The sequence below is a fragment of the Oratosquilla oratoria genome, chromosome 27 (genome assembly GCF_046742065.1).
Source record: "Oratosquilla oratoria isolate Oo_2021 chromosome 27, ASM4674206v1, whole genome shotgun sequence".
In the NCBI taxonomy this organism is placed as follows: domain Eukaryota; kingdom Metazoa; phylum Arthropoda; class Malacostraca; order Stomatopoda; family Squillidae; genus Oratosquilla; species Oratosquilla oratoria.
The window spans coordinates 47,033,691-47,060,720 of NC_134803.1; the positions used below are offsets into that span (position 1 = coordinate 47,033,691).

General features: G+C 41.2%; 1 protein-coding gene across 1 annotated transcript in view; it reads right to left on the minus strand.

The window, feature by feature from the left end:
- Window positions 1-27,030, minus strand: part of LOC143040013 (uncharacterized) — a 91,169-nt gene that overhangs the window by 31,474 nt on the left and 32,665 nt on the right. The gene's annotated exons all lie outside the window — the stretch shown is intronic.

A 27,030-nucleotide genomic window follows, 5' to 3' on the forward strand; every position in this document is an offset into this window, starting at 1 on the left:
TGCAGGGGCTCTCTATCTTATTTTTGGTTTCTTTGCCTATCGTTTTTGCAAAAAAAAAAAAAAAAAAAAAAATATGAATGGTAGCTCTTGTTGAATAGGTCAATCGACATTGGTCCTACCGAATATGTGAGAAAGTATTTCGGATAAAAGTTTAAAGAAAGAATATTCGATTTATTTCAAAGACCAACAGTATCTGTTCTGTTTCATAGATATATTCATATTCATTAAAACGGTAAAGCGTTGCGGAGACCATTGCCACAGCTGCGCACAAACAATTCCCGTGCGACGCTTGTTATGCCTAGCACCACCTGTGTTATTAATACATTTGAATATCGATGCATGCGAGGAGTATGGACGACCTTGTATACCGAATGTAATATATATATATATGTATATATGTATATATATACATACGTATATATATACATATATATATATATACATATATAATATATATATACATATATATATATATATATATATATATACATATATATATATATATATATATATATATATATATACATTAACACTGAATGATTCCCAGTGATCAATTAATATTTTTTTTTCAACCACAAATCCCTTCTAATTCCATGCCATCGCAGTCGAGACTGAAGAATCGCTCGATGGAGGCATTCGTTGGAAATTGAAACGTGGACGAGCCGAGGATTCGAACCCAGCTAACCCGTAACAAAGTTACAGTGACTTAAACCAATGCGCTATCAAGAGAGATAGCGCATTGGTTTAAATCACTGTAACTTTGTTACGGGTTAGCTGGGTTCGAATCCTCGGCTCGTCCACGTTTCAATTTCCAACGAATGCCTCCATCGAGCGATTCTTCAGTCTCGACTGCGATGGCATGGAATTAAAAGTGATTTGTGGTTTGAAATATATATATATATATATATATATATATATATATATATATATATATATATATATATACATGAACTGAAGATCCCACTATCATAGAAAAGGAAAAGTTGTGCGAAGGTACGTTTATGATGATCTCTGTGATCCTCTTCAGCGTGAAAATGATCAGTGATCGTACTATACGTATCTTCGTACAACTTTTTCTTCGATAATGGGATCTTCAGTTCATGTACATTCATGCACACACACACACACACACACATATATATATATATATATTATATATATATGTATTATATATATATTATATATATATATATATATATATATATTATATATATATATATATATATATATATATATATATATGTATGTATGTATATAATTTTTTGTTTACATTTGCCTGGGAGGAGTTTTTCTTCGTCTGTTGACCAAAATTTATCTGATTAGTGTACACCTGTGACAAGCCGTAGCTGAGGTGGTTGTGGTGTGATTAGTTTGTCAGGCCTAATTTACACCGAGTTTATTGGGAGGGAGGGATGTGCGCGTGCACACGTGTGCGCAGGCTGGGTTGCGGGTACCGCCCTTTTGGCATTAATTAGCCTCTGACGTACAGGGTGGTACATTTCCTTGTAGGATGTTTGCTGTTTTATTAATTTTGTTATATTCTTGTAGGTGTTAATTTTGTTTAGATTCCTGCCTAGCGTTTTTTTTTTTTTTTTTTTTCTCTCCCCGGCATATCATCTTTGGAAATGTAAACAACCCGAGTTCTTGTGAAATTGATCGTTTCCGATTTTGTGGCGGTGATGTTGACGATATCTTTCACGTTAATGAGCTTGGTGGTTTGCCTTCAACATATGTATGTGTATAAAACCCTCAGCAAGCCTCATTAACGTGAATCTTTCATCTGTCATTCAAGTCATTTTGGTTGGTTTTCGTGTATACACGCGCATGTTTACACACACAGAGAGACACACACGTACACGTATTTCTCGGCCTATGGAAATTGTGGACCTTTGCTTGCAGATCATAAATTAGAATGATTTACGTGGTTCTAGAAAATAGTGGTCATTTATAACTCGTAAATCGGCGATCTGTTTTGTTTATGTATTTATCTATTCACTTGTTTATTTTTTATTTATTTATGTAGTTGTTTATTTTTGTTATTGATTAATAGGAAGGGAACATTCATCTGCTGTCGTTATGTAAACAAAATAGTGAACAAGTGAAAAATGATGAAATGGTTTTGGTTTCGGTCCGGGGATCAAAAGCCAACCCTCCGGGGATGTACCTCCGGGTGGAGATGGTCCTCTTCAACGTTCATCTCGCAGGACTGCCACGTGCTGGTCCCGTTAAGGAGACTTTACATTGGAATGTTGATAGAAGCGCTGGTGAAATATAGTCCATATCAACGGAAAGTTTCCCTTCAGGTGAATAAAATCACCTGACGGCAAGATATAACGTTCCACCCGAAGTCCTCTTAAAAAAAAGAGAGAAACTTCGTTCTAAGCTTGCGGCACAAATTGACTTTAATTTATGCAACACAACTGGTGCATTTGTATCAGTGACGCTTAATCTGATCACAGAAAAACAAACTTGTATTGTTTGTTTGATTTTATTTTATCTATTTATTTATTTTTAATGTCTCGAGTCCTGGTCCGTCTGTTGCTAGCCTCTGTTTACGTGTTCATATGTTTGTGTTCAATATGTTCTTTTTTATCGATGCGTATATCGATTGTTTCGTTTGTTCATTGAATATTTATGGTTATGTGAATTTCATGTAATTCATTATTTGTTCATTCGTTACTTTATTAATGTATTTGTTTGACTGATTTTTTCATTTATTAATCGTACCTGTTTTTTAATGAGTTCAGTGGTATCTCAACCTTTTGGCATTGCGTCCTCCTTCGGTCAACCAGACGGTCTCCCCCCCCCCCTCCTCAAAACGGCCCTCCATGTTCAAAATAAAAACTTTAACAGCCCCATGTGTACATTTAGAGAATAAATAATCAAGCAGTAGGAAGTCGAAGACACCAAAATTTACGCGATCGCTAAGGTGGTGAAATCGCGAATTTAGAGGGAAACCGCGAATCTTGGAAGAAAAATAAAACCTGATGGTTGTGTTTGAGGGTGAGACGCATCAAGCCGAGGGGCTGGTGGTGGGGTGGTTGAGTGTCAAGAGGGAAGGTCGAGGATCGTTAGAGGTCGAGAGGAGGAGGAGGAGGAGGTTTTCACCCGCGGCCAACATACCAACCCGTCGCGCGTAACAACTGCGGATTTGACGTCAACGCTAGACGCTGGATGTGAAGCCTGTTGGCCCGATAAGCGCCTCCTCTCGGGTCCAAGACTCGATGAAGTTCTCGGAAAGCATTCTGATTGTTTTCTGCCTTGGTAGGGGAGGGGAGGGGGATGGGGAAGGAGTGGGTGGGAGGAGGGATGGAGGAAGGAGGGAGGGGAATGGGGAAGGAGAGGGAGGGAAGGGGAATGAGGAAGGAGAGAGGGAAGTAGGGGAGACCACTGTTGCCAAGCATCAGGCTCTTAACCCCTTTTGCTACCTGGTGGGTGGGGAGGGGGGGAAGGGTCACATTCGTTGAATCAGTTCGCCTGCCGACAACCAGAAGAGAAGGTTAAGTACCACCCAATACAGAAGGGGTTAACCTCACCACTACTGTGACGCACATTGTCTTTCTCCTAGTGAAGGACGTATGTGTAGCTGACCTGATGGTTGCGGGGGGGGGGGGGTCTCGACCCAATTCAAGCAAGAGTCCGCTTAGTTTCATATCAAATCTCATGCAGTTAACCGTGGGATGCCAGCCCACCAATCAAATCGTCTATCGTTAGCCAGAACAAAGGCTTTAAAAGGTTTCTAGAAGTTCTAGTGCAACCAGAGGGTGCTGGAATAAATTCTAGGAGTCCTAGTAAACTCTGTGTCCTGTAGTAATGTAGCTGCTTTAGTCCCTGTAACCAGAGGGATTGCAACACTACCTAGACCTGACTGCTGAGGGTGAAAAAGGTTAAGTTTTGCTCTAGGATGAATAAAATCGCCTGGCAACATCTAAAAACTGAATATTCCTATTAGGATATTTGATGATTAAATTATTAACTCCGCCTCATCGAGGAAAGGTGCCACAGAAATTAATAAAATCGTTTGCCGGTAGCAAGAGTAATGGATTTCATTTTAACTTAAGCAATCAAAGGAATGGCATGTAGATGGGTAGAATAGACTTGTGGTAGCCAGAATTAAGAGTCACGTGCACTGGTGGCGTAAGTGGAAGCGTGCTGATCTCGCATTCATTTGGTTTTGGGTTCGAGTCCCGCACTCCTCTCCGATTCCCAGTAATGACTGTTTATTTTCTGCCTCAACAGTCCAAGAAGCGCATAATAGGGCATTATATGACGGTTTCGGCCGCAGTTACTCAGCGCCTCCTGGCGTAGGTTGTTGACGCGTGAGATACAGTCACACCTAATACACACTGAGCTTCGTGCAGCGCTGCATGAGGCCGTTGGCAGTGTTGAATGCAGAGTACCGAGTGCCCACACTGACTATCCGGAATGCTGCAGCGCGTCAGTCACCTCTGAACATTGTTGAGAGAAAGATGTGTCCTCAATGTCCAATTCACAGTTCATAATGCGAGACATTTCTGCTTTAATTACTTCCAAACTTGCACTTCTTATTTTTATTTATTCTTATTTTGTATATTCTTAAGTCCTTCCGCTTGTACTCCTTGCAATTCACGTTCCAAAGGCAAGGATCTTGCTGTAGTTTCTCACCAGATGCCAGGTGTCATCATCTGTCAGTCGTCGGCCATTTGATCAGACTCCTCCATCCGTCACGATCTTCGTATAATCTCTCTTGATTTATTTCTTCTAGTGCTGCTGTAGTAAATCTATAAATACCCTATTTTGGCTGGGTGTATTTCTTGTATAAGCTTTGTTAACATGCATATGTTGTATACTTAATAAGAAAAATTGTCAGTCCTACAGAGTGTTCTGTCGGAGTAGGACCAGATAAACAATAAATAAGTGTAAATGCAAGAGTGTTGCTTCATGTCCACTTGGATGTTGTCATCCTGGAGAGCTTAGCGCGCGACGTACCACCCGCCTCCGCGTCATGGTGGACACTGCCCCGCTGTAGTGGTGGGCAGCTACCGGTAAAGTTACCGGTTTTATCGGTAACAACCTTAACGGTAGCTTACCGGCAAAAATTCTGCTACCGTTAAGGCTTCGTTAACCGATAAGCTATTTCATAACACTCGGAGAGCGGTAAGCACGTCTCGGCTTGGTGGTACTGAGTGACGGTACTGACGGTAGTGGTGGGCAGCTACCGGTAGTTACGGGTTTTATCGGTAACAACCTTGACGGTAGCTTACCGGCAAAAATTCTGCTACCGTTAAGGCTCCGTTAACCGATAAGCTATACCATAACACTCAGAGAGCGGTAAGCACGTCTCGGCTTGGTGGTACTGAGTGACGGTACTGACGGGCCCACTGTACCGCTAATTTTACCGGTTAAACTTTTACCATTAAGCAAGTATGTACCGCTAAGGTCTCGGTAATTTTTTTTACCATTAAAACCGTTTTTTTCGGCATTTTTGTTAATTTCTCAATAGAATTAATGTTATTTCTGTGATCAGCATACGAAATTATATTAATTGTGAAAGTTTCATCGAAAAATTCCGCGTGTCGCCAAACGAAGACTCATATATGTATATATATATATATGTATATATGTATATATATATATATGTATATATATATGTATATATACATATATATATATGTATATATATGTATATATATATATGTATATATGAATGTATATATATGTATATATATAATGTATATATATGTATATATATATAATATATATATATATATATATATATATATATATATATATATATATATATATGCTTAAGTGATGAAAATGCCAATATGCTTCTGTTTCTAAATAAGAATATGAACTAATTTGTATGAAAAGATAATTGAGGAAATAAATAAAAAAACATGCTGACAATGAAATCTAATATATCCTTGAGTATTCACCTTGGTCTTTGGATCACGTGCTGGGCTAATTTGTATGAAATAAGTATTAAAACAAGGGAGCATTAAAAACAGTTTTTAGGAAAACATCTATTACAAATTAGTCAGTTTAGGTTAGTTTTTAAGAAAACATTTATTACAAATTAGTCAAAGCTCATTATATGTGTATGTGTGTGTATTAACAAAACTCCCACTCCCACATGCACCCTCCAAACATGAACCCATGCATGCAGAGGCGGACAAAAGTTTATACACCACACCCACCCTCAGACACCCTCCATTCACTCACTTGCGCGGTAGATAGCATACTATAGTAGCACCAATTAAAGTATGACTTTTTCCCTTTACAATGACATAACAATCAAAATAATATGTAAAATAGAACCAGACATATAGCTTATTAAACTGGGAGGCTGGATACTGTGGATAGGCGGCATGCTTCTACCTCTAACTTTGATAACGCACTAATATCTATAAAATTCAATATCATGTGTTTACTGTTTAGAATCATAGCTTGCTTCCGATTGGTGGGAAGAGTTGCCAGATATCTCCATAAACACAATATCGTAAACAAAATAGAACTGGCTATCGAAATTTTTACTTTATTTCAATATACAGAATATGCAATGGGATTGTGACTACACACCATAGTAGGATGAAATTTGTTTAAAGATTTAAGTCATAAAGGCGACTACTACCTCACGAGTCTTTTACCGGTAAAATACCGGTAATTCCGGTAACGGCATTGTTGTTTACCGGTAATTCCGGTACTGAGATTAGCGGTATTTGCCCAGCACTACCCCGCTGCATGAAATTGGAACCGTCGTGAAGCGCGCGTCCAGTTGCAAAAGCCAACAAAACAACACCGAGCCTCGTACAGCGCCAACATGCGTTGAGTTTTTTTTTTTTTTTTTGTAACCCCTTACGTACCGTGGGTCACTTTTCTTCTCGCCGCCAGGCTATTATATTAATTTCCGTGGCTTCCTCCTCGCCACACCTTGGGGATGAAGGGGTTGATTGTTGTGGGTTCTCCACTTTGGGGTGTCGGTCAGGCTAATATATGTGTCATTGTTTCCATTCATCTCTACCTTTCCAACCGGGGCGTGGGTAGCCGACTTGCAAATGACCTCACACAATATATCACACACTCAGCTGTGATGTATATGGATGGCCCAGGGATCAGCCTCCTTGTCATGGAGATGAATGAAATAGATGAGCGGCAACGAGAATGATAATAACAGTAGTAATAGTAACAATGATGATGATAATTGATAATGATAATAATAATAATAGTAATGATAATAATAATGAATGAAAGTACAACAAGGGTCAAGATAAGATGCCCTTGGCTGCCGAGGGAATGCCCCAGCGAGTAATAAAATAGCCCGGCGTCAGGGAGTATATGAAGTAACAGTACCATCCGGTACGGAAGGGGCCAACGTTCTTGTTAGTGGTGGAGAGGGATGAGACTGTGTGTGTGTGTGGAGGGCGTGTACGAAGTCGCCCACAAAACAAACACGAACTTTTTGGAGGTTCCTTTGTCGGTGTCTCAGCATTGTTGATGTTGTTGCTGTGCCTTCCTTCAGAGAGCGAGACACCCGTAGTGTTATTTTTGTTTCCTGTGACGTCAAGCAAGTAAATAGAAATTTCTTCACCTCTGAAGGGATGACGTCGTTGCATTTCTCCAGTAGCCATCTTTTGTCTCCGGGTGTCAGTGGTGTCTCCGAAGTGGCGAGTCGAGATAAGTCGACGTGATGCTTCGGGGGATGTGATACGATGCAACCCCACACCCCCGTTTTTGTTTTTGTTTTTTTCTTCTTCTTCTTCTTCTTCTTCTTCTTCTTCTTCTTCTTCTTCTTCTTCTTCTTCTTCTTCTTCTTCTTCTTCTTCTTCTTCTTCTTCTTCTTCTTCTTCTTCTTCTTCTTCTTCTTCTTCTTCTTCTTCTTCTTCTTCTTCTTCTTCTTCTTCTTCTTCTTCTTCTTCTTCTTCTTCTTCTTCTTCTTCTTCTTTCCATACGTGATACGTTGCAACAACAACCCCGGCATTTTTTTTTCTTCCTCATACATACGCCGAGCCTCCAGTTTGATGTATGACGGCGAATTTGGTGTGTTGCACAAGTCGCCCACATGTGGCAATCCGGGCGAAACGAAGAACACATGTCGGCGACACAAACCATTGGTGGTTTTGATCTTGCACTTTGAAGATTCTTGGAGTGAAGGTCTGCGGCACAGTCGGGTATCGCGTACCATCAGCAGGTGTCGAGTACCAGCTGGTGTCCAGTACCATCAGTTGGTGTCGAGTACCATGATCAGATAACGTGTATCGTCAGTAGGTGTCGAGAACCGGCAAATGTCGAGTACCATCAGTAGGTGTCGAGTACCAGCAGCAGATGTCGAGTGCCACGACCGGATATCGCGTACTATCAATAGGTGTCGAGTACCAGCAGAAGGTGTCGTGTACCAGCAGTAGGTATCGAGTATCAGCATGTATCAAACTCCATCATCAGTACCAGCAGCAGGTGTCAAGTACCAGCAGGTGTCCCTCCTGCACCTTCTTCATCGTCAGAGACTTAGCGGACGTTTATTCCTATGTGCTTCGTCATCCGTCTGCCGTACCCATCCAGGGTGTCCGGTTGTTTTCTTCTTCTTCTATGACGTCACAGCTTTACCTGGCATCTCGTCTGAGGGCGTCCATCGACTGGATCAAATCGCCTGGGGGCAGTCAGAATAAACGTATAAAGGCAGTGCGCTGGTGGCGTAACCGGAAGTCTGCTTAGTTGTGGGTTCGAATCCCGCACTCCTCTCCGATTCCCAACAGTAACTGTTACCTACCCCAACAGTCCCCAAAGCGCATAAGGGCAAAGGTGGCGGCTTCGGCCGCAGCTACGCGCCTCCTGGCGTAGGCTCCTCACCGTCTTTTTGAATAGTAGTGGAACAATGAAGGAAAGCTTAATTTGTTTTGTTACAAGTTTTAATTTTGTTACATTAACAGGGTTGTTGGAATCAGTCGTTTGCGTGGATGAGCTATAACCTTATGAACATCTTGATTAGGACAATCATATCATTGGTAGTTAAACCATGGATTATAAGACGGCATCGTTATCTTATAGATAACAAATTAAATTATCACTTAATCCCTTTGCTAAGAAAGAGATGAAAGAGAGAGAGAGAGAGAGAGACTGGTGTGGAGGGAAGGGCTTGTCTGGATCCCAGTATGGGAGTGGAGGGATCGGGTGAGGGTGTTGAGAGGGGTGATGAAGTATGCAATTGCGAGAACATAAATACATATTTTTTCTGTCCCTTTCGCTTTGGGCTCTTCGGGCGAAGTGACACAATAAAGGTTCCTTGAATCTTTGTTTATCTTACGTCGCACGTCAGATGCCGCGAACTTCCGTGAATTGTTCGTGGGGGGGAGGAGGAGGGAAGTTGGGGGTTAGTGAGGTGGGTGGGGGGGATGGGAGATGATTATGTATCAAGGAGGACATTAGCGTCTGTTTGTTATTCAGTAAATGCTTCCAACAGTGTTGACGCGTATTCTCTACCCACGGTGGGATGTACTTTATTGAGTCTATTCTGGTTGGCGTCGTGTTGTTGTGTTCGACTCAAGGATAGAGCCCTGGTTGAGGGAGCCTATTTTCTACAAGGTGGTTAACTTCTTAGATTTGGTTAATGCTAACGCCAGACGATTTCGTCTTGAAAGGGTTAAGTATGCGTGTGATTGACTCCTTTATTGATGAAACGGAGATGATTAAAATTGCCTAGCGGCAGTCAGAGTAAAGGAGAAAGTACCCCTTGGTACGGAAGGACTGAAAGGCCATGCCTTTGTGACCTTGAATAAGATTATTTATTTATTTATTTAGTAATTTTTAATTGCTTTCTTTTGTTGTTTTTTATGTATATGAGAATTTAGATTATGAGTTCTTTGGTGAAAAGTACACGAAGATGACCTTTGGCCCTAAAGGTCATCTCTGGGCCAGAGGAGAATCTCTGACCTTTGAAAATTGTCTCTGCTCCTTCTCAACCTCTTAAGACCACCTCTGTCCCTTAAGGTCGTCTCTCCCCCTGAAGTCTACTTATGTCCTTAAAGGTCACATGTGCCCCATAAAGTCACCTTTGCCTCTTAAGGTCACCTCTTCCCATGAAGGCCCCTTCTGCCCCTGAAGATCGTCCTTACTCTTTAAGGTCACCTCTACCCCTTAATGTCACCTATGTCCCAGAAGGTTACTTCCCCTGTCCTGCTGTATCGTATTCGAGAAGGTCATCATGCCTACTCAACACCTTTGTAGGGAGTACACTATCCAACATGTAGTCACGTACTATAGTGACTCGTGAATCCCCTACGGCCCAGGGTCACGCATGATCCTTTTGAAAATAGAAGACCAGTCTCCACAAGTTAAGGATTGCTGAGAAAAATTCAATTGTTATCCTTCCTTTTTGCATGCTTTCCTTCAGTCCTTCCTTTAATTACTCCCTCTCCCCCCTGACGACTCCTATCTTTTATCTTAATGTCCTATGGCACTTGATACCGGGGTTTCCTTCATATTGACCCTTGCGTTGTGCATGGGAGTTAGTTCCCTCGCCAGAATAAAATAATTTGACGGGAGACAAAACTAATGTACAAGTCCGTCAGTGGTAGTGAGCGAGTTGATCGGAATAGACGAAACCATGTCTTTGTGTGTGTGTGGGGGGCTCCTGGCTGAATAAAATCGCCTGGCGACAGGAAGTAATGTAAGTGCGTCAGTTGAAGCGAGAGGTTATAGGCGACTTATGATGTGATCCTCAATGTAAGGTATTTGAACCTATTCATAACCTTGATGTTCTATAGTTTTGTAGCAGATGCTAGGCGATTTTATTCAGTTGAGGGTGACCTTAGGAGTGAGAGGGGGGTCGGAATAGATTTTTTTTTTTTTTTTTTTTTAGAATGCTATGTATGTCACAGATGTTAACTTCTTATCTCTTCTCACTTGCCAAAACACAAAAATTTTTGTTTTCGTGTAAAGTGCTAATGGTAGCAATGCCTGCAATAAACGCGTTGCAAGTATTTAAGCAATGTTGATGTTTCCTTCTGCAACCGAATGAGGTCGCTGGCACTGCTATTTCTGTCAGCTGTCAGCCCAAGGAAGTAAATACAGAAGTTTCAGGTGGCTGAGCCCCGTTCATAGGTTACAATGGTGTCACCTGGTATCGGGGTCAGTGGTATGTTTATTTATATTCCGATGGGGAGGGTTTCCCCCTCTTAAGGGGGCTGGCCGCGTCAAGAAGGAAATTATTTCATTTAGATAAATTTAAGTTTAAGAAGAAAATAGGTAAGAACTGGTTTACCATCAGTGGTAACCAGGTAATGAGCATTGAAACAATTGGTTTAAGAGAAGGTTAGGTAACCTTATGGATTAGGATGACAGGTGGTGAAGGACTTTAAACTGTCTTGTGTAAGGCTTATGGTCTCTTGCACCCTCCTCCATTCTTGTGTTCCCAGGTATGTCTTGATTCTTTGTGGGAGAGGAAGAGAGAGTTATTTATTTGTTTGGTTATATTTATAAGGTTAATTGAACGCCTGTAAAGGGAGATGACATGTATTTCTGCACTGGGGATGTAATACACGAAAGCGCTCTGCTCCGGTCGTTTCTTTTCATTAGTGGTTACCTTGCATCTGTAGAACACAGGTTTCTAGTGTTTTTACTGCATGTCGATACAAGTTCTGAAGGGTACCGCGAGGTGATCATTGTTTATATCTTTAACATTAGAGACCCCAAAAACACCAAAGTAATTGTCGTTCACTTATTGTGTTATCAAATGTATACAAAGTCTTTTCCAATATTCTTGTTAATAGAATAAAGTTATGAATGAAAACTTTAAGAAAACAGGGAGGCTGTAGAAGTGAATACTCATCTTGCAGATGGTGAACCAACTAATTGAAAAAAAAAACACACAATAGAATTTATCTTTTGTAAATTACGAAAAGGCCTTCGATTCGGAAGAACAGAATTTGATGTTGATTAAATTCTGGACGCAAAGAAGGTTCAAACGAAGACATTGTGAACAATAAGCAGAACTGCCACGAACTGTACAATTGTGGTTCTACTTCGTAAAGACAGAGGGAAAAAATTAAGACCGAGAAAGCCTCTAAACAGGTCAAGACAATCTTGCCCGAGTTATTAATTGTTGGTCTCCAAGAGACTTTGAGATTTTAGTTGTGAAGAGAAAGATTTGAATATTAATGGGGGACCATTTCAGTCGCATGAGATTTACGGATGGCATTATTTGTTTCGAAAATGGCGGGAGACTTGCAATTTATGTTAAATGATCTCGAGAAAGTCTCAAAGTAGTTTGAAAAATGAAAATGATAAAACCAAATTAATCTTTTAACTCAAACATGTTCAGATCAAAGCAGTTGTAGTCGATGGTAATAATATATTAGTTGAATGGTATAGTTATTTAATCCAAATGCTAAAGCAACGAAAATGAAATGAAAATACTAACTATAGTTCTGCGGCCGAAGCCGTCACCATTTCCCTATGCGCTTCTTGGACTGGTGGACAAGGTAACAAACCGTCCGGCACTCGAACCCACGACTTGGTAAATACGAGACCAGTACGCTTCAGATTACGCTACCAGGTCACATAATGAGAATGTTAGGTATAGAATTTTATGAAGTTCCTTATTAGCATGTCAAGATTATCAAGGTTATGTAGGTTCCATCTATGATCTCCGAATGTGAAACTTGGGAAATTGACGAAGGCGACGTAGACGAAGCGGAGTGTAAGAGAGCAATTATGAGATCCGTATTAAGAATAACACTAAAAGACGAGAAGAAAACAAGTTGGGTGAGAGAACAGACTGGGGGTGAAAGATTGTGGAGGTGTTGTAGTTGTACGCTGGTAGCGTAATCAAAAGCGCGCTGGTCTGTCATTTGCTTAGTTGTGGGTTCGAATCCCGTGCTTTTATCTGGTTCCCTGCGATGACAGTGTTACCAACAGTCCATCACATGAGGTGATGGGGGCGGCTTCGGCGACAGCTATGCGCCTCCTGGCGTAGGCTCCTCACGCAGAACTGTACACCGGGAGATATTAGTCATGCGAGACTAGACCGAAAGCGGAGAGACGATAGAGAGCGAAGTTTGCAGGAGTGATGTGGCAGAAGTTTGCAGAATCATGCAATTCATTGAAGAGGTTGGTGGAGGTCGTTGTGTATTCACTTGGTCTTTGGATCACGTTCTGTCCTCGTGATCGACAGCTATTTCCCTCCTGGAAGAGAGCTCAGAGCTCGTAGGTCCGATCTATGGGTAATGCTATGACCTTGCACACACACACACCCCCAACTCCCCGCCCACGAGAGTTGGAGTAACACCCCTCAGCGCTGCGATACTGATATTATTTCAGCCCCGGGCGAGGATCGAACCCGGACCTCCGTAGTGGTAGGCCAGAGCTCTAACCACAGCGCCATGAGAGGTGTGTGCGTGTGTGTTTGGGTACGCGCACGTGCGTATGTAATCTAAATTAACATAGACTTCTTTATATTAACTATTTAAAAAATCCATGAAATTGATTACCTATTATATTAGAGAAAAATCGTATAAACTCAGAAACCCAGACAAAAGGTATAACGCGTGGAGACGAAAATCTTATAAAGGGAATCACGTGCACTTGCGGACCGAATCCACTTGGCAGAGTGGATTTGTGTCCGTCACTCGCGATAGTGAGAGGCAGCATAATATGTCACGTCAAGATGAGTCTCGAGATTGGAGACAACGCGTCGCAAGGTGTGGGCGAAGAAGCGCCTACGGCTTTGTGTTTGCGGCGACCAGCAAGTGTCTCGGAAAAAAAAAAAAAAAAAAAAAAAAAGGGGGGGGGGGTGCCTTTCTTGACTCGTGTGTTCCCTCCTGAAACATTCGATTTCTCGAAACTTCCCATAATTTCTATATCCTTTTGTCTTTGTTTCGTTCGACAAGGAGGCTCTGGAACTCTCTTCCCACACAATCTTTTCTGCCGTCTTTGATTTGTGTGTGATTCACCACGGTCTTGGATCACGTATTGGACTCGTGATAAGAGTTCAGTGTGCATATATGGTCCAATGTATGAGTAATGCTGACTTTACACACGCACACACACACACGCACAAACAGCTTGTCCACCAGAGATGGGCTGCCGGCTCACAGTGCAGCGATGCTGAAATATATAGCCCTGAACGGGACTCGAAATCGGATCACTTAATTAGATGTCAAGAGCGGTACCACTGCATCGTCGTGCCGTGTGTGTGTATGTATGTACTGTGTGTATTGGTTGAGAAATCCGTGGTGGAATACTCATTTCTAAATCCTGCATGTCCTCTAAGGTTGTTTTCATTTAAAACTTTACAAAGTCCATAAGAATCTTCGAAAATGTATATATTTGACGACAAATTAATTGGTAGACATTAACGTGTTTCTGGTCTCGTTTCTTGTAAAGTAATTATACCATGATTCAGGAACACATTCTTTACTCACTGAGTATATAATTGCACTAATCTTCAATGAACTTGTGTTCCTAAGTCTTTCAGAAGATCTATCGGCATGCCATCTACCCCAGGTGCTTTTCCCCGTTTCATACTTTTTTATAGAGTGAGCGTTACTTCTGGTGCACTACTAACGTCAAATGAATTTGCTGGTTGAATCATGGTATGGAGTAAAGCTTTTGGTATAATTCTTCTGTTCTTTTTACCGTCCTCTCTGTATTTGATGCTTTCATTTTCATTTCTCAAAGTAATCATCTGTTACCTGTAGAGTCTGCACTGAACCTGTCAAATACTTTAACGAAGAGTGTTCTCTATATGGTACACGTGTGTGTGTGTGTGTGTGTGTGTGTGTGTGTGTGCGCGTACGTGTGTGTAACCTTTCCAATATCTATAACTCAGTGTACGTGTATATACATGAAGAAACTGACGTGAGGAGCTTTCGTTAGGGTTAGTGGCAGTCACTGTTAGCCACTAAGGATCGAACTCGTGCTTCCACAGTTATGATACGAGGTCACACCCAATGCGCCAAAGCGAGACACCTAGTTCACGTGACTTGGTGAGCGAGTTGATTGACGAATGCCAGGTATCAAGGGACCATATGACACTGAAATAGTCAAAGTTTACAGTAGCTTAAGCTTCCGTCATAAATTGGTGGTAGTTTCCGGTCTTAAAAGAAAAGTATGTGTGACTCTGGTCCTTAGGGGCGTTGCGAAAGTTCCTATTGTACTCACTATTTATTTATTTATTGAATTTTTTATTTTTTTATTTTTTGCTGCCGCTTGGCTGTTTCATTCATTTCGTTCATCTCCATGGCAACCAATTTTTTTTTTACCAAGATTAATTAGCATAACTTTTTTTTTCATTTATTCATTCATCTATTTATTTATTTATTTTTCTCTTGTGGAGCAACCGCGGCGATATTCGGCAACTCGTTTCATATTCGGGAAAACAGCCGAGTTGTCGGACGTGACAGCGAACAAATATTTTTCCTTCTGAAGATCTTGGGAGTGTTTTTCTTCTTTGATTCGTTGTATTTACCAGACGAGAGATGTCAGATGGCGGGGATAGGACTCTACACTTTGGAGGAAATAATTATGCTTTCTCGTTTATTATATTTATTGGCTATAATGGCACGCTTTAGATATTTTGTTATGGCGAGCGCTTCATTCTTAGATTATTAAAAGTGCCCTGAATTTTGACAAAAAAAAAAAAAAAAAAAAAATCGCCGACTACCAGTGAAGCAGAATTCTGTGAAGTGACCTAACACGTCAGGTCAGCTCATGTGAGGTCATTGGTTGCCAACAAGTTTCAATCTGCCTCGATTAAACCCTTCGAGGGGCACTCGTCCTTTTGGTTGCTGCCAGCCTATTTTATTCAGTATCAGTTGGCCCGTTCGTGAGGAGGTCGATAACATGGCTTATCAATCCTGTTACCTCCGTGAATCGGTGAAAATAACCATGTTCATTTGTGTGCACTTCCCTGGTAAACCACTCCCCCCAAAAAATAAATAAATAGATAGATAAATAAAGAATAGGGCTACGTCACTTCTCATGGGGGTAATTTCCTCCATCCCCCCCCCCCACCCACCCAAGGGAAAGTTAATTCACCCACAGGTTGAGAGCCAATGGGTTTGGGACCAACACGTCTATTTGAAGAAGCGCAGGTGATGGTTCCTGTTTTTCAAAGGGCCAAGAGTCTGTCTGTGCCACTCTCTGACACGTGCCATCGCGATATCACCATTTTCCACGACGGCGAAGGCGAAACTTTGCAAAAACGAGTTCTGCCGAGTGTACACGGTCTGTTCGCGCGCTTGGGGGCGGAGCTTACGAATGACGTCATGTCGCTTTACCCGCGTCCGAAACCTTCGAAGTCGTGACGTCATGTCGACTTCGACGACGTTTCCGGCCACTGTGACGATATTTGCTGATTTTATTCTGGCTAATGATGGATGATTTTATTCATAAGGGGCCTAAGTCTACCTTCTCAGATGTGACAAAAGCAGCTAGCGTGAGCAAAAATTAAATGTATATAAAGGGGCCACGAAATCGGAAAAGTTGACTCTTGTGTACTAAATTGGATTAAGGTTAGAATGCATAAATGCAAGTTTTGTGCAGTCAATATTATAGGGACATTAATGACATCCCTACGGACCAGAGTTGCATAGAATTCTCTAGCCCTCCGCATAGCAACTATGAATGAGAGGGTCGTCGTGGACCCATCTCGCGGTGATTCAACAAAAATAAACAAGTTACTTAAAATATCGTAAAAATCATTCTCTCTCTCTCTCTCTCTCTCTCTCTCTCTCTCTCTCTCTCTCTCACTGAAGTCTGGCCACGTGTTACTGCCCTTTACTTTTATGATTATATCAAATGTCTCTGTAAGTTAGAATAATTCTGTTTCCTGCCCTCATGCTTACAGCTTTCGGGGGGGATTTACTCTTAATAAAACCGGCTGGGGCTTAGCCAGAATAAAGTCTATAAAGTGTATCACCGGGAGGATGTCCCTGAAGAAGAATAAAATCGCCTGGTGGCACTTGGAATAATAGGGAAAGTGCCACCTGTTACGGAAGGGCTTGGTTGAAGTTGTCCCTAACCCCTTTGCCACGGAGTAAGGGTGCAACGGAGATGAATGAAATCGTCCGGCGGTAGCCATGATAAAAGGAAAAGTGCCACTAGGCATGGAAGGGGTTTGTCGCGTGAAGTCCTAGCCAGTGAGAATTTATATGTTTACACACGCAAATACACACACACACACACATATATATATATATATATATATATATATACAATAAGTATATACAGCCGTTACCACAAGACCTGCCCCCTTTCGAGAACATATGTGCAAAAAAAAAAGTAACGAACCAACTTCCAAAATGAAATCAATGATGGAAGCCTGAAGAAATGATAAACAAATAACAAGAAAAAAATTAATGTATTTTTGTATACATTAGTAGTCGCCTCCATTTATAAATGCTTCATAGAGGGGGGGGTCGTAGATCTACAATGTGCACGAGTCCTTTATGACCTCATGATTTTAAGAACATCGTAAACATACGAGTATTGTAAACTTACGGTTATCTTATTTTTGAGAGTATCGTAAATTTAGGAGTATCGTAAACTTTCGAGTATTCTGAACTTCCGAGTGTCGTAAACTTTCGAGTATCGTGAACTTCCGAGTGTCGTAAGCTTCCGAGTGTCTTAAAATTCCGAATATTGTAAACCTACGAGTATCGTAAACACATGAATATCCAAAACTTATTACTTAGATACGCTTGCTACAGGTTTGCAGAAGACGCCAACAGCTGTAGTACTTATGAGTGAAACGAGCTGTACGTATCTTTGTACGTATTTATATAAATCTCAGTTCATGATGACCGAGACCTTCTGCCAGAAGCCTGTCATCGTACCAGGTACGAAGGAATGTGTAGTACATGACCCGAGGATATATTTAGTATAACTCGTTCGTTGCTGCCTGAGGGTGGGTGAGTTTCGTTGAATTGAATAAAATTGTGTGGTGACAGGAACGATGGAAAATGAGAAATATCTGTCAGTCTCGGCAAGCCGCTGGATTTTTTTTTTTTTTTTTTTTTTTTTTTTTTATAAGGCCGATGTTAGGGTCTCCTCCCCGCCTGGCCGGGACTCTTGGGTACCAACGCCAGAAAAACGCAGCGACTTCCGGGAATCGAACTGTCGACCACCTGTTCTTGGGTTCGACGCAGCAGCCAGAACAAGTATGCGAATTATAGATAGAATTATTTCACTAGTTAGGTAGAGTTTCCTTTGAATAAAATCGTCTGGCGGCAGCAAGAGTAAGTGTGTTAACGGCAAATAGCAGTGGAGTTGATTCTGTCTTGAAGAGCTTCAAGATGATTTGTGGGATGGTTACGAGGGGATTAAAAAGCCTTAGTTGCCTCGTTCAGTGAAATTAGTTGCAAGATATGAGGCCAAACGGATCTGTATATCTGTTCATGAAATATTAAATAAAAGATATATATGTTGACTTTTTTTTAAGCACAGGGGCCAAGGAGTTGATTTTATTTTATTTGTTTATTTATTTATTTATTTATTTATTTATTTATTATTATTATTTTTTTTTTTTTTTTGGGGGGGGAGGGCCATTTTCCCCGAAGATTATCATAGGCGGCAGTGGGTTACCAGATTTATTAGGTGAAATATTTTTGAGTGCACTATTTTACAACGATTTTTATTTCATTTGTTTATTTTCGTGTAGAGAGTTTTGCCCTAGCGAAGTGGTTAAAAAAAATTGTATACGAAGCCCTTACAGATTTTATTTGGTTAACGTGAGATGTACTTGATTTCTACGCTTGATAACATAAGCCTTGTTTGCATACAATTTCTCTTATCCTGTATCCTATGCCATGTATTATAATAAATAATAACAATAATTATTATTATTTAACCCTTCCGTACCTGATGGCACTTTTTTCTTCATTCCCCCAGCCGCCAGGCTATTTTATTCGTCTCTGTGGCATTCCTCCACGGTTGTGAAAGGTTTGACCTTGATAGTGAAAAGACACCAACCCCCCCCTCACCTTCCACCTCCACGTCCCCTCCCTACCTCTGCTCCTTCCCTCCCCTATGCTACCCATGTTGATATCAGACTTCAATCTTGTTGACACTCCATACACACATTAGCAGAGTCAACACTCACGACCGCCAACTTTGAGCCTCATGTCTCTGGTGCCAAGGGTTGCGGGTGCCACGGAGATGAATGAAATCGCCTGGCGCCAACCGGAGGAAAAGGAGAAGTGCCGTCCGGTACGGAAGGGTTTGATCAAGATGTGGTGCCAAGAGAGTGTCACGGAGATGAATAGAAGAGTTTGGTGTCATCCGATATAAGGTGTCACGAAGTCGTATAGAAAAGCATGGTGGCACTTGAGATAACGGAATGTAATATTCGGTGCCTTTTTTATATTTTATTTTATTTTTATTTTTATTTATTTTTTTGAGTGAGTGATTACCTCCTTCCGTACAGGGTGGCACTTTAACTTTAGTTCTAGCTGACGCCAGACTATTCCTTTCATCTCCCCAAGACCGGTCTCGTTAGCAAAGCCGTTAAGTCAGGGTTAATAATGAGTCTGTCTTGAGACTTAAATTGCTAAAGCCTTTGACTTCCTCATTGAACGCTTAACCTTTTCTCCGGTCTCACCAGATATCTGGCACATGAAGAGAGAAGAGGAAGGCTGGGGAGAGAAGAGAAACAAATATTAGAAGTAAAGAGAAGGGAGGAGAAGAGAGGAAATGTTGGAGTGGAGAGGTGATAAGAGGAGACTACAACTGTGGGAAGGTGAAAGAGGAGAGGAAACAGAATGAAGCACAGTAAGGAGAAGGGATTGAAGTGTTGGTAAAATACAGTCCATGACAAAAACAACAACAGTGAAAAGAAGAGAGTTGGAGATGAGGTGAGGAGAGGAGTGGAGGCAAGGTGGAGCACAGAAGAAGGAGACAAAGCTCCCGGTGGCTCTTTGGTCGTTTTTGCTGCCTTCTCGCCTTCGCCCTTCGTCATATTCCTTATACTCCTCCAACTCTCCTCACATTTCTTCTATTTTTTTCTGTTTACATACTCCCTCGCTTCCGCCTTTTCCTCCTCCACCTCCTCCTTTTCCTCCCCAGTCTCATCCTTCTACTCTTTTTTTTTTCTCTCTCTCCTCGTTCTCCTCGTCTTTATGCTCGTCTTCTTTCTCGTCTTCCTCGTTCTCTTCCGCGTCCTCCTTCTCCTCCTTTTCCTCTTTCTCCTCTTCCTCTCCTCCTCTTTCTCCTCTTCCTATTTCTCCTCTTCCTCTCCTCTTCTTCCTCTCCTCATCCTCCTCTTCCTCCTTCTCCTCTTCCTCTCCTCCTCCTCTTCCTCTCCTCCTCCTCTTCCTCTTTCTCCGCTTCCTCTCCTCTTCCTCTTTCTCCTCTTCCTCTTTCTCCTCTTCCTCTCCTCTTCCTCTTTCTCCTCTTCCTCTCTCCTCTTCCTTTCTCCTCTTCCTCCCCCTCTTCCCCTCCTCCTCTTCTTCCAACTCGCCGTGTTCGCCCTCCTCCCTGCCTTCCACCATCCTTCTCTTGCTTCCCATTCCCTGCACGCGCGCGCGCTTCCCCTCCCACGTTCGTGTGCCCATATGGTATACAGCGCCCACAAGAGGCTCCGAATTTTACTTCTTCTACCTTGCACTTCTCTCCTCCTCCTCCTCCTCCTCCTCCTCCTCCTCTTCTCCTTCCTCCTATTCCTTCTCTTTTCCCCCTCCTCTTAGTCTTCCTCCTCCATATCTTCCCCCTCCTCTTATTCCTCCTCCTCCTACGCTTCCTCCTCTCCCTACCCCTCTTCCTTCTCCATCTCCTCGTACCCCTCCTCCTTCTCCAATTCCTTCTTTTCCGCCTACTACCCCTCCTACTCCATCCTCCTCCTCTCCTCCTCGGCATCCTCTTCCTCCTTGTATCAGACAGGTATTTATCTCCCACCAGGGGAGAGAGAGAGAGAGAGAGAGATGTACCAGCACCTGCCGCAGCTTCCCCCACCTCCCCCTCCTCTTTCCCCTCTCCCCTTTCCCCTCCCCCCTTCCCCCTCCCCCCACCGCCTCCGTGTCCCCTTATCCCTTTCACTCTGTCGCCACCGTCACTGAAATTGGTTTATCTCCTCCTCTTAAACATTGTAGACCAAAAGACTTGGTCATTTTTAGTTCTCATCTTCATTCTTGAAGCAGAGGGGAGCCACGGAAATGAGCAAGATAACACAGTGCCAAGGAGAACGAAAAGGGGGGGGAGTGCCACCCGGTACTGAAGGGGTTCATGGAGATAAAGTTCAAAGACCCTTCGCTACAAGGGAGGTGCCATGGAGGTGATTAAAGTAGTCTGGCATAAGGGAGGATAAGAAGGACAGGCACCACCTAGTTCGAAAGGTGTTCAGGACATTTTTTTTTTTTTTTAGGCCGGGGGGAGGGGAGGGGGGGGTCTTCCGAGGTTCTTGTGCGACCTCGTCTGTCCTCACCCTTGAGGAGCACCTGCCGCCTGGTTTTCCTCCTGTCACACGCCCCCGCACCTGCTGCCCAATCTCGCCTTGTCTCTGCTCCTTACTTCCTTACTCCTCTCCTCCCTCTTCCTACTCCACTCTAAACAGAACAACATAATTCTGATCACTTTTACCTTCTACTGGCCTTCCTTTTCTGCTTACCTTAAATCTCTCCTGTCTTCCATTTCTTCGAGGTAATGTTGTCTTCAAGGATAGAAGCGCTGGACCGCCGACAAAATCTTACCCTCATTTAATCTCCTTTCTTTCCTCTCTCCCACCTTCACTCCTCTATCTTCAGAAATAAAGTAGGATTTGTGCACAGGTTCGAATCCCGCTCACTGTTTCAGCCTTCACTGTGTCTACGGTGCTGAGAAGTGTAAGACACGTTCTTTGTGTTCATTATATTGGACAAAGCGAAAGAAGTGAACAGGAGAACAGTGTTATGATAATGTGTCAGCGATTAGAACGACAGTGTTTTCACTCCCATATTTGGTGGAGTATGGGTTGTCTTGTACAGTCACGAGCAAAAGTTTTGAGACCCAGATTTTTTCAAAATTCAAATTCTTTGACAATTTTTTTTATCTATTCAAGAAAATTAAACAAACGTGAGCAAAATGTTGCACAGGAAAATATATAACGTACTGTGTATATATTTATATATATATATATATATATATATATATATATATTACATATGTAATATATATTATATATGTAATATATATATATATATAATATATATTACATATTTATATTATAAATATGTATATATATATATATATATATATATATATATATATATATATATATATATACACTAACGTGAGAATTGTACAGTAGCGTGGGTCAAAACTTTTGTTCGTGACTGTACCTACCTAACCGAGTAATCTCAATTCTGCATACAGACATGACTTCATAAAATGTAACATGATATTATTATACACCCAGAGTATGTACAATATAAGCTAAAATTATTTCTTTCTATACACAGGTACTGCTCCGTGCATCCCAACTTGCATCCATACCTTCGCTCAACTAAACCGAGAGCAGTTAGCCCAGCAAAGGTAGGTGCTCTCTTGAGAAACTATTTATCTTCATATCGAATTTTGGACAATGTAAAGCTCCACAACCGTACCTGAGGGCTGTTTATATTTACAAGGTAATATTTAGGGTGGCTGAACTAACATAGGTGAGGTTATTTTATGATGGTTAGGTTAGGTTCGTCACTGTTAAGGCGATTTGTATATATATATATATATATATATATATATATGTATATATATATATATATATATATATATATATATATATATATATATATACATATATATATATACAAACTCATTTCTGGGGTTGCTGTTCTTTAAAAGTTGATATGTGGGGTAGCTTATCTTTACATAGGTACTCTGGGGGTTGCTGATATTTACAGCATCCCGAATTTTTAACACAATACCCCCTCCAACATACCCTTCCCCGTTGAGTAGCACTTTACCTTTTAACTCTGTCTGCTACCTCTGTTGCGAGGGGGTGGGGGCTGGGGGTGGGTCTAAAGAGTCAGAAAACCCCAACATAATCTGTGGCCACAAAAAAAATTGCTTTCCTTGGCCACAGTGTATATGTTCAAGTCAGGCGAAAATTTATTAGAAAACAAGAATAAATATATTTCGCCCGTGGAGTAAAAATTGAAGCAAAATTCGCACGTCAGAACGGAAGAAATGAAAATCAACAATTCAGTGATATCTGACAATTGCCAGCTAACTATGCTACATTTTCTTTAAAAAAAAATATCACCAATTTGAAGTAAAAAGGGACTATGACATCATCTTAAGACAAGGAAAGCAGGGTTTTCTCCTCAGTTTAATTATCTATCAGGCACCAGCCATAATAAATACAATACTTGAAAGATGCATCGAAAGGAATAATGAAAATTGACTCGAGATAGGTAACCTTTTCTCTGTGGAAGAGATTCCCTCAGCTGAATAAAACCGCTTGACGAGAGACAAGACACTCTGAAGTCTTAAAACACAGTTAAATAAAATCGCTTGGCGACAGCCAAAACAAATACTAACATATGACGCTGTGAAAGGGTTCATATTGCCCAGGCCTTTGCGGATACTGACCCCGTCAGACAGCCCTGTACTTATCTTCCCGCTATCTCGTAAACATGTTAGTCGTGAAACTCTCTCTCGCTCTCTTTCTCTTGCTTTCTCTCTCTCGCTCCCTCTCTCTCTTTCTCTCCCTCCCCCTCTCTTTCTCTCGCTCCCTTTCTCTTTCTCTCTTAATGTCATATACACACGTACACTATGGCAAGTGTTAACAACTAAGGAGGCCTGGAGGCGAGGCCAAACTACTAAGGCATGGAGTTGATATCGAATAAGGTAGAGCGTAGAAGCAAAGACAAAGTGCAAAGGTGCAGGTGATGGGATGTGTTGAAGCAAACGAAAATAAACAAATAATAATAATAAAAGTCGTTCATCATGATATTGCGAAGTTGCAGCTCTGCAAGAGGTGGTCCTCAAACGCCGGGGCCTCCCAAGTGTCACTGTCCTCATTCATGCTGGCCTTCTCGAGTGTCGCTGACCGCCTTTCCCGCCTTGCTTGTTTAGCGGGGCTCTCCCTCTCGCTCGTCGCGGTTAATGTTTGTGTTGATCCGGCAACGTTCGCGCGTTTGTTCGCGCCAATGTATGTCGTCGGTGACATTGCCAGGTCATGTCTCCTTAACCGTCCCCCCCCCCCGCCCCACTGTTTTCTGTTTTTTTCTTATTATTATTCCTCCTCTTCTCCTTCTTCTTTTTCTTCCTCTTCTTCTTCGCCTTATTCTTCTTCTTCTTCTTCGCTTTCTTCTTCCCCTTCTTCTTTTGATCTTTCGTTCGTTTATTCGGTTATTGATGTTTTTGTTTTAGTGCTCAGTAATTTAACCATTTGTTTTATATTTCTATTTATTTATTTGTTTATCTGTTTGTTTATTCCTTCACTCTTTTGTTTTTATACTAAGTTTGCAGTCAGGAAATTGGCTACCGCCTTCGTTACAGTAAAAATAAAGATAAAACATGTCAAGATTTAAGAATGAAAAGTTAATGTTATTCTGTCTTGCCTCTTCCCATTACCTTCAGGCACAGAAAGTCATTTGGTACAGAAGGTGTTTAAGGGTAAACCCCCCGGATTCACCCATGTCGCTCGACACAGTTTCACCCTATCGTGTGTCACTGTACCCCTTCATCGTAGGCGCGAAAGAAAACTGTTTGAGGTTTTTGTTGAAACAAAAATAAACACATTGTAACTTTACATACTGAATGTGCGGTTTGGTTGCTCTGCAGACCACGTAAGCACGTGTGTGTGTGTGTGTGCATGAATGATATGGGTATGTTTATATTACACACACGCACACATACAGTATATATATATATATATATAATATATATATATATATATATATATATATATATATACATATATATATACATATATATAAGGTTCAATGTTCTAGCACATTGGTAAGATGAACTGTTGATCCCACTATCGGAGAAAAGAAAGAATGTACGTAGATACGTATATTACGATCATTATGATCCTCTTCAGTAATAGTGGGATCTACAGTTCATATATATATATATATATATATATATATATATATATATATATTGTGTGTGTGTATTATTGGATCAGCACGGGGTAGAACGACGGGATGTTAACTCTTTGGCTACGCAGAAGGCTTACTTCAGGTGAATAAAATCGCCTGGCAGCAGCTAGAGTGAATACTCGATTCGATTTTTTTTTCTTCTTTTTTTTCCCCAGATCAAGGAGAAGGTTGGTAGATGAGGTCGAGTGGGAACACAAGAACTCGTGGTCAAGATGTCAGATAAGCGAAAAATGTGCCTGAGTGACAGGAAGAAAAATACATTTTTTTTTTTTCTATTTTAAACATGGCTTGTGATGCTGGTTTTTTTTACGTTGACCTCAAGTGCTGTGAAGTATTCAATGGAAATTTATGTATCATGGTATTTCATGATCGTATACTGTACACTTTGTCGGCGAATGTGTTGTGATTGGTCATGTGTTCTGAGGCCAAAGGTTTATTCAGAAAACACGTTTATCTCGTTGCGAAATGATATGTTTTAGCAAGCTGCGGCTTCGAGAAAAACGTTTCTGTTTGTTTGTTTCCTGGACTGTCAGTACTCTTGCACTTGACTTGTTGCAAAACAAACAGTTGGTTGTCAAAAGGGAAGATCATTCCACTCTCTCTCTCTCTCTCTCTCTCTCTCTCTCTCTCTCCCTCCCCTCAGGCATAAAAACTCGTCACTTGATAGCCTTTAGTTCACATATATAGTTTCACATCTGTCACATATTGTTGTGGCCCAAAATGGTGTCTGCAATACAATGTACCCTTTGCTACAGAAGAGTGTAATGAGAATGGATAAAATAGCCTGGCAGCGACTGGAAACAATTTTTGGTCACAACAACCAAAAATCTGTTGCAACAAGTTCCTTGTTCCCATAGTTCTCCATAATGTTGGAAGGTCAGAGGTCGCGTAACTTAAAGTTCCCGAAACGTGGAATATTCATATGAAAAACTATGATTTGCTTCCACCCAATAAGGATCGACTGTCCCTAATGAACACTTGTCACCTCACTGGGCATGAAGAATCGTTGCTGCAGATTCAGGTCATTTTCCTATGGGTTTATGACCCCCCAGATTGGGATTTACGTCTCATATGGGATACAACCGATAGACAAATTACATCAAAGATTAATGTAACTGGTGCACGAACCGCTTGCACGCGGGGGAGATTGCTTTGACATTCCAAAAGTACGCAACAATAAAAGTAATCTTCCTTCTTCCTTCTTCGATTCTCTCAGCATTAAGGTGCACGGAAATTCGGCTACTTATACATAACATTGTCGCCCAGGGTTGATAGCACTTAGCTGTAGAAGTGAAAGGCTTCATTCCCTCTCTTAAGTAGTCGGAGGTCCCCCAAGTCTGGTCATGGAGAGGGTCGATGTGGCTGCTCTGAGTAGGGGTTATACAATGGCAAACCTCGTCCCAGTGATTTGACAATTGCAACGGGAATAGGGGCTTTGGTTGAAACCTGGGGGTCTGACTTGGGGTGTGTGAAGCTGGGATTGTCAATTCTACCCTAACCAACAACAATTATGATTTGTATTGTATTAATGAAAATACTTAAGTGTTCTGAAAGGAATCAGAAAATAGCTGTCAGACCGGAATGTATGTAGACAAGTATATATATATATATATATATATATATATATATATATATGTATATATATATAAATATATATATATATGATGTAAGCGGAATAGGAAACACAGTAGTCTTAGTCTTGAGTTTATTCCTTATGTGGAATAAACTCAAGACTAAGACTCCTGTGTTTCCTATTCCGCTTACATCAACCTGTCAGAATGTCTCAACAATATATATATATATATATATATATATATATATGTATATATATATATATATATATTTATATATATATATATATATATATATAATATTAGAGTGATGGGGTGGGGATGAAATGGGTGGGGCTTTGGCTATCTCCCTTGTAAGGGGGGAAAAACCCTTGGTATACGTATGTATGGATATATATATATATATA